The sequence below is a fragment of the Pongo pygmaeus genome, chromosome 2, assembly GCF_028885625.2.
Source record: "Pongo pygmaeus isolate AG05252 chromosome 2, NHGRI_mPonPyg2-v2.0_pri, whole genome shotgun sequence".
In the NCBI taxonomy this organism is placed as follows: Eukaryota; Metazoa; Chordata; class Mammalia; order Primates; family Hominidae; genus Pongo; species Pongo pygmaeus.
In genome coordinates, this window is record NC_085930.1 from 178,604,208 (window position 1) to 178,616,413 (window position 12,206).

At 40.0% G+C, this 12,206-nt stretch overlaps 1 protein-coding gene and 1 long non-coding RNA gene across 13 annotated transcripts in view; one reads left to right on the forward strand and one right to left on the reverse strand.

Annotated features, from left to right (window-relative positions):
- The window catches only part of MECOM (MDS1 and EVI1 complex locus), a 581,780-nt gene that overhangs the window by 360,451 nt on the left and 209,123 nt on the right, over positions 1-12,206 (reverse strand). The window lies entirely within an intron of this gene.
- The window catches only part of LOC129033641 (uncharacterized), a 28,999-nt gene continuing 24,086 nt past the window's right edge, over positions 7,294-12,206 (forward strand). The window contains exon 1 of the long non-coding RNA XR_008501635.1: positions 7,294-7,362. This is a non-coding gene — a long non-coding RNA (uncharacterized LOC129033641). The remainder of the gene's footprint in view (positions 7,363-12,206) is intronic.

The window sequence follows — 12,206 nt, forward strand, 5'->3', positions numbered from 1 at the left end:
CATATTGGTGATGTTGGGAGGGGGAGATGAGAAATTAAACACAACTAGCCCCTTTTCTCCACCAGTTTAGACAGCTGACCCCAGACCCAACAGTCAAGTAATCACCTCTGGATATGAAGAAAGATTCATGTTGGGTGGTTTACCAAGGATTAAATGCCAGGATCACTGAGAAAATTTCATCTCATTAAAGGCACAGAGGCCAGCTGATCCTCCTATCTGCAGAGCTGACCATACCTTAGGTGCACAATTAATTTCCCAAATAGTTTAAATAACCTAGAGGAGCAGAAACTGCACTGACATGAGGAATAAAGATAACAATGAGTCTAATAATCCTAGACATTGCTCTGGGCAGCCTGGGTAGACACACGTGCAGCCATTTCCCAAGATGTCTGATGTGACAGCTCAGCCTGAGCTGAGTGGACAGACAGAGTCCACGGCTCTCCAGGAGAAATTCAAGCCATTGGTGCCTTGGACAGAACCTTCATCTCTAAAGCAGCACAACCAAGATATTCACGTTTCTGTGCTGTATGACAAAGATTTTGTACCAAATGAAAAATTTTACGATAATAATAATTTCTACCACCAAACAATACTTTGAGTGTATATAGCAACTTAAATATTTGAATCATACCCATTTTTAAAACTCTGAACCAGTACAAGCCAGTTAGCACATTCACTGACATATACTAGTAAGCATATGTCCCTTTCACCAAACCCAAGAATTCTATCTTTATCAAAAAATTGAAAGACTGTAGGAGACAGAAAAGTGCTCATTTTCCATTTCCTTAGCAAATTTGAGATGTACAACATCTCAAATCTCAGATAACACCATGGTATTATGTGCACGTAGAAAGACTTCAGTTGTTACAATGGACCTGTCTGCAATTATGTCAAATATGCATAAAATTTTTGGCAGATGGGAATATCAGAAATAAAAGATGCTTTTTTTAGCTGTGTTACACTTCTTCTTCTCTTCCTTTTTTTTTTTTTAAAAAAAAAAAAAAAAAAAAAGGAGATCTTGCTCTGTCACCCAGGCTGGAGTGCAGTGGTGCAATCTCAGCGCACTGCAACCTCCACCTCCCGGGTTCATGTGATTCTCCTGCCCCAGACTCCTAAGTAGCTGGGATTACAGGCACCCACCACTACACCTGGTTAATGTTTTGTTTTGTTTTGTTTTGTTTTGTTTTGCTTTGTTTTGTTTTGTTTTGAGATGGAGTCTCTCTCTGTTGCCCAGGCCGGAGTACAGTGGCACAATCTCAGAATCTCAGCTCATTGCAACATCCACCTCACAGGTTTAAGCAATTTTCCTACCTCAGCCTCCTGAGTAGCTGGGATTACAGGCACATGCCACCACACCCAGCTAATTTTTGTATTTTTAGTAGAGACAGGGTTTCACCATTTTGGCCAGGCTGGTCTCAGACTCCTGACCTCAGGTGATCCACCCACCCCAGCCTCCAAAAGTGTTGGGATTACAGGCGTAAGCCACCATATCCAGCCAATTTTTGTATTTTTAGTAGAGACAGAGTTTCACTATGTTGGCCAGGCTGTAGTGCAGTGACATGATCTTGGCTCACTGCAACCCCCACCTCCCGGGTTCACACAATTCTCCTGCCTGAGCCTCCTAAGGACCTGGGACTATAGGCATGCACCACCATGCCCAGCTAATTTTTGTATTTTTAGTGGAGACGGGGTTTCACCATGTTGTCCAGGCTGGTCTCGAACTCCTGACCTCAGATGATCTGCCTACCTCCGTCTCCCAAAGTGCTGGGATCAGGGTGTAAGCCACCTTGCCCAGGCTTGTGTTACACTTCTTATGAGTAACTTCTATATGCCATTAAAGTATGAATCAGAGAGTTTTAACATTCTGCTTTTATTTTCTAGTAAGCACAGAAAACATAAGAGGTTGCTAGTAACAAGATAAAAATATCCATAGTGACTAGGCAGGTAAGCATCCTAATTAGGTGGGTATACTAATGTAATCTCTTCCATGCCAGGAAAGGAAGCTTCAGATGTTTCATGTCAAAGAACCATATATTAAGGAGATTGTAGAGACAATGACCACTAACTTTTAGTGGAAGAATAAAGACATCAAAAGAGGCAAACAGGCAAAACAAATAAATGAGAAGAGTTTTCTAAAAGTGAGGCTATTGCAGATGAAGGCACAGAAACAGTTTTCGTGATCTCTTTTCTACTACTGGACTCAAGGTGCCCCACGACTTTGGAAACACCACCATCAATAAGGTTTTCACATTTTTTTCTATTTACAGTTTTTGACCCTGAATACAGAATTGGTCAAATGGAGTAGTATCTTTATGGCCCTAATACATTGCTTTCTATTACAGTCATTTGAATGGAGGTCTGTATTCTTTTCAACACTTCCACGGAACATAGTCCAGTGTCTAACATTCAGTAGGTGCTCAGTAACTGTCTGCTGAATTTCAGTGAATAAGCCCCTTGAAAGAGGAGTTATTCCACCACAGCGTCAAAAAAAAAAAAAAATTCACAATGAGTTTATAAAGATTATGTTTTCTACTCATAACATTTGAAAGTATCTACCAGAACTGGGATTTCTCCCTTCCAATCTGCTTTGAAATTTCTTGGTATCCCATGGAAAAGAATATATTGCAAATGGAAATTCCAGTGGGGTCTCTTCCCTGTGAGCAGGTTCCTTGACTCTCTTCCAAATGCTATCAAAGATTCCATTCATGCCCCTCACATTAGGTCCCTTCATTACCCTCACTCAGTCATAAAATATTTTATTGTGGTGTTTAAGGCACTGCACTACTCTCTGTGGGGGGAAGGGAAGGGGGAAGAAATGTAGCCCCAATCTCCCCCCAGACCTATTGTGAACTATGAAATAGGTTTGCATTAAATACCCATGTTTATATTGTAATATCTTTGCCCATCTTAGGAACCAATCACAGTGTTAAGAAGCAGGGAAACAAAACAAAAAACAGAATGCCTTCTTTATCTGCCCCCAAATAGTTAAGGCTTTAACCTGTCTTCTGTTCTCATCATTCCATGAAAAGCCCTTCTCTGACTTTGCCAACAGCCTCCATCTTATCCAATCCCATGGCATTTATTTTATTCTTCATTCTCCTGTTTGAAGAGGCTCATCTCCTCTCAATACTCTTCCGCTGTTTCCCACTGACAGTGCTGGGTCTGATGCTTGCCCTGCTCATCTGAAAACCCAGCAGAGCTCAGTTTGGGCTTTTATTTTAGCAATCCCTCACTGAGGAGCAGAGGGAAAAGTCCAGCTACTCTGAACAACTGCTTCAGTTCTCTCTGAGGACAGAAGAGGACTCCCAGCACTAGATAGTTAGCTCTGGCTCTTCCACTCTCTTGAGGTCTGTGAGCCCTTTTCACATTAAATCCCACTAAATACAGAATTTCTTATAATCCCCACATTTTCATCCCCAAACTCACTCTTTCATAAGTTTCTCGTAACCACATCACAGGGCTCTTTTTTCGTACTGATAGCAGATCACTTCAGAAACATGTTTAAGTTACCCTTTGCACTGTCTCTCTTACCGTCTACTTCCAGATCTTTTTCAGAGTTCCTGAAGTATCATTTTGATCTTGTCACCTACTCTCAAATCTTATGAGGACTCTCAGTTCTCACATCAAGGAAAATACCTGAAAGCCTTTACCAGATGTGTCACAACATAGCCCATCCTTCTCGTCACAGATTTCTAGACAATCCCCATCAAACTTGCATGAGCAACACTGATATGGTTTGGCTGTGTCCCCACCCAAATATCCACTTGAATTGTATCTCCCAGAATTCCCATGCATTGTCCAAGAAACCCAGGGGGAGGTAATTGAGTCATGGGGGCTGGTCCTTCCCGTGCTATTCTCATGATAGTGAATAGGTCTCACGAGATCTGACGGGTTTATCAGGGGTTTCCGTTTTTGCCTCTTCCTCATTTTCTCTTGCTGCCACCACGTAAGAAGTGCCTTTCACCCCTCGCCATGATTCTGAGGTTTCCCCAGTCATGTGGAACTGTAAGCTCAATTAAACCTTTTATTCTTCCCAGTCTCGGGTATATCTTTATCAGCAGCATGAAAACAAGTAAATTGGTACCAGTAGAGTGGGGTGTTGCTGAAAACATACCCGATAACGTGGAAGTGACTTTGGAACTGGGTAACAGGCAGAGGTTGGAACAGTTTGGAGGACTCAGAAGAAGACAGGAAAATGTGGGAAACCTTGGAACCTCCTAGAGACTTGTTGAATGGCTTTGATAAAAATGCTAATAGTGATATGAACAATAAGATCCAGACTGAGGTGGTCTCAGATGGAGATGAAGAACTTGTTGGAAACTGGAGCAAAGGTGACTCTTACTATGTTTTAGCAAAGAGACTGGAGGCATTTTGCCCCTGCCCTAGAGATTTGTGGAACTTTGAACTTGAGAGAGATGATTTAGGGTATCTGGCAGAAGAAATTTCTAAGCAGATAAGCATTCAAGAGGTGACTTGGGTACTGTTAAAAGCATTCCACTTTAAAAGGGAAACAGAGCATAAAAGTTCAGAAAATTTGCAGCCTGATGATGCAGTAGAAAAGAAAAACCCATTTTTTGAGGAGAAACTCAAGCCAACTGCAGAAATTTGCATAAGTAGCAAGACCATGGGGAAAATGTAACCAGGCCATGTCAGAGACCTTCATGGCAGCCCCTCCCATCACAGGCCTGGAGGCTCAGGAGGAAAAAGTGGTTTTGTGTGTGGGCCCAGGGTCCCCATGCTGTTTGCAGTCTAGGAATTTGGTGCCCTGTGTCCAAGCCACTCCAGCCATGGCTGAAAGGGACAAACATAGAGCTTGGGCTGTAGCTTCAGAGGGTGGAAGCCCCAAGTCTTGGCAGCTTCCACATGGCATTGAGCCTGTGAGTGCACAGAAGTTACGAATTGAGGTTTGGGAACCTCTGCCTAGATTTTAGAAGATGTATGGAAATGCCTGGATGCCCAGGCAAAAGTTTGCTGCAGGGGCAGGGCCCTCACGGAGAACCTCTGCTAGGGCAGTGTGGTAGGGAAATGTGGGCTCACAGCTCCACTAGACAGTGTCCCAGTAGGGATTCTGTGTGGGGGCTGTGAGAAGAGGACCACCATCCTCCAGAACCCAACAAGCTGTTGGTAGATGCACCAACAGCTTGCCCTGTGCACCTGGAAAAGTTGCCAGCCCATAAAAGCAGTCAAGAGAGAGGCTCTACCCTGCAAAGCCACAGGGGCAGAGCTGCCTAAGACCACGGGAACCCCCTCTTGCATCAGCATAACCTGGATGTGAGACCTGGAGTCAAAGGAGATCATTTTGGAGCTTTAAATTTGACTACTCCACTGGATTTTGGACTTGCATGGGCCCTGTAACCCCTTTGTTTTGGCCAGTTTCTCCCATTTGGAATGGCTGTATCTACCTAATGCCTGTACCCCCATTGTATCTAGGAAGCAACTAGGTTGTTTTTGATTTCACAGGCTCATAGGTGGAAGGGAGTTGCCTTGTTTCAGATGAGACTTTGGACTGTGGACTTTTGAGTTAATGCTGAAATTAGTTAAGACATTGGGGGACTGTTGAGAAGGCATGATTGGTTTTGAAATGTGAGGACATGAGACTTGGAGTGGCCATGGGTGGAATGATGTGGTTTGGCTGTATCCCCACCCAAATCTCAACTTGATTTGTATCTCTTAGAATTCCCACATGTTGTGGGAGGGACCCAGGGGGGAGGTAATTGAATCATGGGGGCCAGTCTTTCCCTTGCTATTCTCATGATAGTGAATACGTCTCATGAGATCTGATGGGTTTATCAGGAGTTTCCGCTTTTGCTTCTTCCTCATTTTCTCTTGCCACTTGCCCTGCCATGATTCAGAGGCCTCCCCAGCCATGTGGAACTGTAAGTCCAATTAAACCTTTTTTTCTTCCTAGTCTCAGGTATGTCTTTATCAGCAGCATAAAACCGAACTAATACAGACACTCTCCACTCTACACAAATAAGCCTGGTCTTCCACAGAGCCACCTCGCCCTGAGTTTACATCATAGAACTTGCTAAGCTACCCTCTCATTCCTGATAATTAAGTGGATAGTAGTTCTGTGTGTTGTGCGTTATCTTTATCTACCTTTATTATCTTAAATCCCACACCAGCACCCACTGTGAGGTCACTATTACTGTTTTTTCAGATAAGGAAATTAAGACTGAGAGAGCTTCTCATGATCAAACACCTGGTGTCAGAACCAACATTTGAACCCAAGTCTGGCTGATTCAAAAGCCCATGCTCCTAATGACTATGCAGTTCTACTGCCCTCATCCCTATCAGGATGGTTTGTTCAGGGGTGCACCAAGCTTTAGGCACTCCCTGCGCATGCCATTGTGGTTCACTAAGTGGAAAATTAATTCACAGTTACTGAATTTTCAGTTTTTTTCAGTATAATTTTGTCAACAAATAAATACTTAAAGGTCTAAGAATTTTTTATGTTATGAAAAGGGATCCTTATTATAAAATACTGAAATCCAACTCCTTCATTTTACCTACAATCTAGAAGATTCTACATTAGTTAAAGTCTTCCTCATCCTTGAGATGTAAAGGAAATTGCTCTGAACCACCCAGTTTCTTGACCCCTTGTGAAGATGTCTACAATTCCCAAGGGTGGAAGAATTAAGTCTTATTGGTGCCCTCTGCCACCCATGCCCTAGAGTTCTCCTGCTCCACTTCCATCTTCTCCTACAAAAATTCACCTTCTCATTCAGAAGCTAGAAGGCGGCCAGGCAAAGGCAGGCATTTTGTAAATTTTAGTTGATTGGGGGAGGGAACTGATGAATAATGCAGGATGTAGGGCTTTGTAGATTACGATCACAGGAAGAGGTGGATGGTTATCTACTATCTCCCCCCACCGAGAACTTTTCTGACTCTCAGTTTGAGATGCCCAAAGAAAGGCAGAATCATACCTTTCTCATTGATTCTTATGTTTACAAAGTACCTTTATAAAGCGTCTACTGTGTTCCAGGTACCATGTTAATTTCTAGAAGTAAAAATGTCAACTCTGTCACTGTCTTCAAGGAATCCGTAGTGGGAAGCAGAGCACACAAACAGATGTTTACAGCACAACATGATGAGTGGTTTATTACACACAAAGTATTCAGGAAACAACTAAGAGGAAGAAACCATCTCAACCTGGAAAGACTGGAAAGGCTACACACCAGAGCTCAAATTTGAAATACATCTCGAACGAGGATTTGGCCATGCCAAGACAATTGAGTGGAAGGAAGTACATCCTAGGCAAAGAAAAAGCACAAATGTGACCTACAAATGAAAGATTGGTGAGTAATTCTGCATAGCTGGAATATAGGCACAAAAGAGAAGGCAAGATATGAAGCTGAAATGGTATGTCAGAAGTATATTATTTAAACCCTTGTTTGTGGTGCTAAATGGCTGGGCAACTAGGAGTCATGGTGTAGTCAGATCTGTAGTTTGGAAATTCCACTGGAAACTGCTGTGGATGAGAGCTAGGAGAGGGGAGAAATTAGAAGCTATTACAGTGATGATGGTGACCAATGGCGAAGTGATCTTTAGGTCATCACTGGAACCTGACCTATAGTAGACATTCAAAAAATATTTTCATGTAATTGAATTTGTCTCATGAGCTCCTTAATCTAATATACTGAGCAACTAGCCTTGCTACCATATCTTGTAAAATGTCACTCGTGTTATACATTGTGAGAATGCTTAGGTGCCTGACCAGGATTTTAAGAAGATATAGAACTAACTTAGTATTTATTTATAGGTCACCCATCACATGCTAAGCATCTTCTATACATTATCCCATTTGTGCCACACAACAATCCTTCAAGACAGTATTTTCACCATTTTACACAGGAGTAAAATGATGTTCAGAGTAATTAATAAACAAACTTATCCAACTAGGGGTAAAGCCAGATTTTTAATTCGGTGTACATCTAACTTCAAAGGCACCTGTAAATTTGGGATATTATGGCAGGAGAGGTACTGGTAAAGTCACATTCTCTTTAATCAAATATTTTAGAATAGCATCCACAGGAGTGTGCATGTGAGACCCCTGGCCTGGAAAGAGGAGTTTGCATCCTGATTTCCTTTTTCACTGCATATGGCAGCAAACCATAATGAGCCAGACATTGTCATAACACATTGTATAATTCCAATGAAGCATTCACATCTCAACTACTCTTGATTATTTCCAATTCCATAATAAATGAAAGAGAACAACTGTTCGGTGGTTTGAGGAGGGTGGAAAATCATTTAATTCTTAGGTACCATTAAATATTTAATACTATTATAAGGAGGTAATGTCACTTTCCATAATACATTTGGCTTCAGGTACACTGGAATCCAGACTTTGAATTTATCCAAACCATGATAAATTTTTGACCCTGAAATTTTATTTGAAATCGCGTCTCCAAAATCTCCTTTAGCCAATCTACCAGGAGTAGTATCTGTCAACAGAGAGAACATCATATAAAGACCTTAAAGTTTTAAAAGCAAAGCCAAATGAAGCTCAATCACGAAAGGTCTTTTCTTTCTTTAAGGTGAGAGATGGAGCACAAATGAAGCATACCACGGTAAATAGGAACTGTGCTCACTTGCAGTCATGCACTATAGCCATTAAGCCTTAAGGTCTTAAGGTACTAAGCAGTGCATATGATAAATTTCTCAAAAACATCCCAGCCATAACATAGTTCTTGCTGATTGCTCATTTACCCATAATGCATGCTGTCATAGCAAAGCCTGACAAATGACAGAGAAAGCTCAGGTTATTTTTTACACTGACTGCCAAGCCCCTCACCTCAGATTATTCATTTATTAGGGCAATCACTGAGGTCTGGGTACTTAATATTGTTTTCACCAAATATGAAAATGATCTACTTGCCTATTCTTTAGTTCCTCCTAGGGCAAGCCATTTATCATCAGCTCAGGATAAATGACTGCTTCATTATAGCTATAATTTATGAGGTGTTAGAAGTAAAGAGCCACACCTAGAGACTTAAAGCTTTAATATGGATTAAAATAAGATAATCAATCAAGCTAATACAAATTTTCCCTCAGCATTATTTCTTGTTTTGAAATAGCTTAATAATTTGGTGGGGTGGCGGTAAGCTATGTTGAATATCCCATTATCCAACAACATGCATGTATGTCTGAGACAATATGTAAAGAAATATAGGATGTGATACCATCGGAAAAAAAGAAATGCAATGAAACCATCAGCTGTGATTGGCTGAAATCCTCACTTTCCTTAATGGTGTCAAACTTGAGACCAAAGAGGTACAAAGCAGGTGTAAACTTGGGTAGCATATTCCCTCTAATTCTTTTTCCTCTGTAAGAATATTGTAGAAAGATTGCTGCTGTTTTATTTTTCCTTATTCTCTCCACAACAAAGAAACACTGGGGAGAAAAGTTATGTCCCAATGACATGTCAACAATTTTGCTTTCTTTTATGTCTGAAGGTTTCACAACTCAAAATTTGGACAAGAGCAGCTTCTTACTCTGTCTAGGGAATAAAGAATATTTCCCTCTAAAATGGCATTACGGACTTTAAAGAAATTTTTTCTGGTTTGCATCTCAATTTTATAGTTATTAGGCTATGCCAGAACAAATATTATTTCTGAAATATGTGTCATGCTCAAGACACTAACATAAACCTATTTGGCCACTTGAGTAAAAAGCTTTGAAGACTGTATGGGAAGTTCATGATTTAATACTTTAAACACACAGCACCAGGAAGAAAATCACCACAAGAATTAACAAATAAGCAGTCTAAAGCCAAAGACTCCAAGGTGCTAATTAAAAAAGCTTCCAAAAGTTCTTGTTATTTTTTTTAAGGCCATGTTCCTTGCAGGTGAGACAAATAGGCCCCTGCTGCCTCCAGGCAAATCTTGAAGGAAACTTCTAGCAAGGCCTGGTGACTGGAAACTACTCAGCCTTGAAATTAACATCCCTAGGAAAAACCTTTTCCGCTCCCTCTAGACAACAGCAGCTTACATCTTCAGGACAAAACGAAAAAAAAATGATGACAAAAAAAGAGGCCAGAGAAGACAGTTGGAGTAGTCACGCTGTGTTCTCTTGAAGGGAGCCTTCATTTTTTACCTCAGAGAGAGAGCGTGAAAACACACAGATCCTGACAGTGGATTTAGTCAACATGGCCAATCTCCCTACTTCCTTACACATACATACCACTGAGTTTACCTTAAAAAAGTAAAAGCAGAGACTTTCACAAAACCTGTGCATCAGGAGCTGTTATTGCAAATGAGGCCAAGACTCTGGGTAAGAAGAAAAGGATCTTTCACAAGTTCATAATGGGAATCGAATGCAAAAGCCATATAATTATAATCTAGAGTATGGCAACCTATGATATAAAACATTTCCACTTAGCGTAACTGTTTTCCATTCAATATTATTTCCAGCAATAAAAGCCTCTGGAATATCACTCAGATTGGTTCAAGTTAAATTCCAATCTAGATCTTTGTTAGCTAAAGGACTTTTTTTTAATCCAGTCATCTTTCTCCACCGTACGTATAATTCAACAACAGCCCTTCAACAGGGATAAAACAATTTAAGCTCTGAAGTTGTTCTATGCATGTGTGTGTGAGATTTTCATGCCCTATGTATTTGGACTGAAAATACTTCTCTCTCTCTCTGTCTTTCATTTAGACCTTAGTTAAGATGGTAAAAAAAAAAAAAAAAGCAAAATGTGATATTCACAAGTGTACAGCATCTTATTTCCAATTTAAAAAGTATTCTGTAAAAAAAAAGTCTTATACATAAAAAGAACTCTACTTGTAAATATGAATAGGAATATGTACTATGAAAATATTAACCATCTTAGCTGTGAAGAGGTTCCAGTGGTTATAAAGAGAAGGGAAAGTAGATAGAAAGCTCTGGCTTGGCTGTTGGTTCTTTGGTTTGCTTGTTACATGTTCACCTGTTTGTTTAACACTACATATATCTCCAGGTACTCCACCATCCATGTCATCAACTGTGGGAAAATGTCCCATTCTTTCTTATGCCTATTTCTAACAAGTTCCAGATAGCGAGGGAAAATATTCTAGGTCTCAATGAGCAATGTTATAAATTATATTTTGTATGCTACACTTTAGAGAGATGTCTTTAGTGTATTATACCATTGATGATTCTTATGATTCTTATGATTTTTATTTCTATGTAATTATTTTGTGATTTTTATTTCTATGTAAAATACAGTTTACACAAAATTTCTATCACTTGGTGAGACATTCATAATTACATATGAATAAGAATTACAGAAGACATTAAAAATATTTTCATAATAGATGTGGAAAAAAGCTACCATGTGAGCATGTTTAAAATAGACATGGTTTGCCTTAAACTGAGGCATAAAGCCCCACTGCTAACTGATAATTTAAAGCACAAAGATGGGGAATTGTTTTTCCCCTTACTTCTGCTTGTCTGTTTATCTGATAAAATGTTCAAATAATTCCTCTTCTCAAAGTACTAGTCTCTAGTCATGCTTTTTTATACATGTGATCTCTCAAGGTAGTCCTTCCCAAATAATAGCCATCAATTTTTTAAAAACTTTGAATGGATCAAATCTTCCAATAGACATCAATCAATATTCTCAGACGCTGTGGTAAGCCAGGTCATCACTACTCATGGCTGCATGCCCAACTACGACTTGGTAGACTGGCAGAGCAAAGCTGATTTCTTTGAAAGGCCAAGTGATAGAGGTCAAGCTTGAGCCTGCTTAGGAAACACAGGCCTTTTGCTTATTTGTAGGTCAAAAATGATTGTTAAAAATTTTTAAATTAAATAAGTTAACATTTTAAAAATTAAATGTTAACATATGGGAAATCCATTGGTAAACTGAAATGCACTACATAAATCTATGACGGATCAATGTTGATATTATTATTTCTGTTAATTACATTATGCATCTTCCTTCATGAGTCAATCAGAATTTAGAAGATATATATATTGTATTGGAATTTGTTGATTCAGTTCTAGGAATACAAACTCAGCATCTACCACGTAAAGGAACACAGTACTAGACACAAAGGGGACGTGTATCATGGATGTCAAGTCCCTGCTTTATAGTAGCTCACAGTTTCAAACAACTAAAATGCAGTTCTGCGCTGGCTTCAGAGGGCCCAGGTTTCCGACAAGACCTAGAATTGACCAATAGCTGAGCACACATACTTGCCATATATTTCTTGCATGAG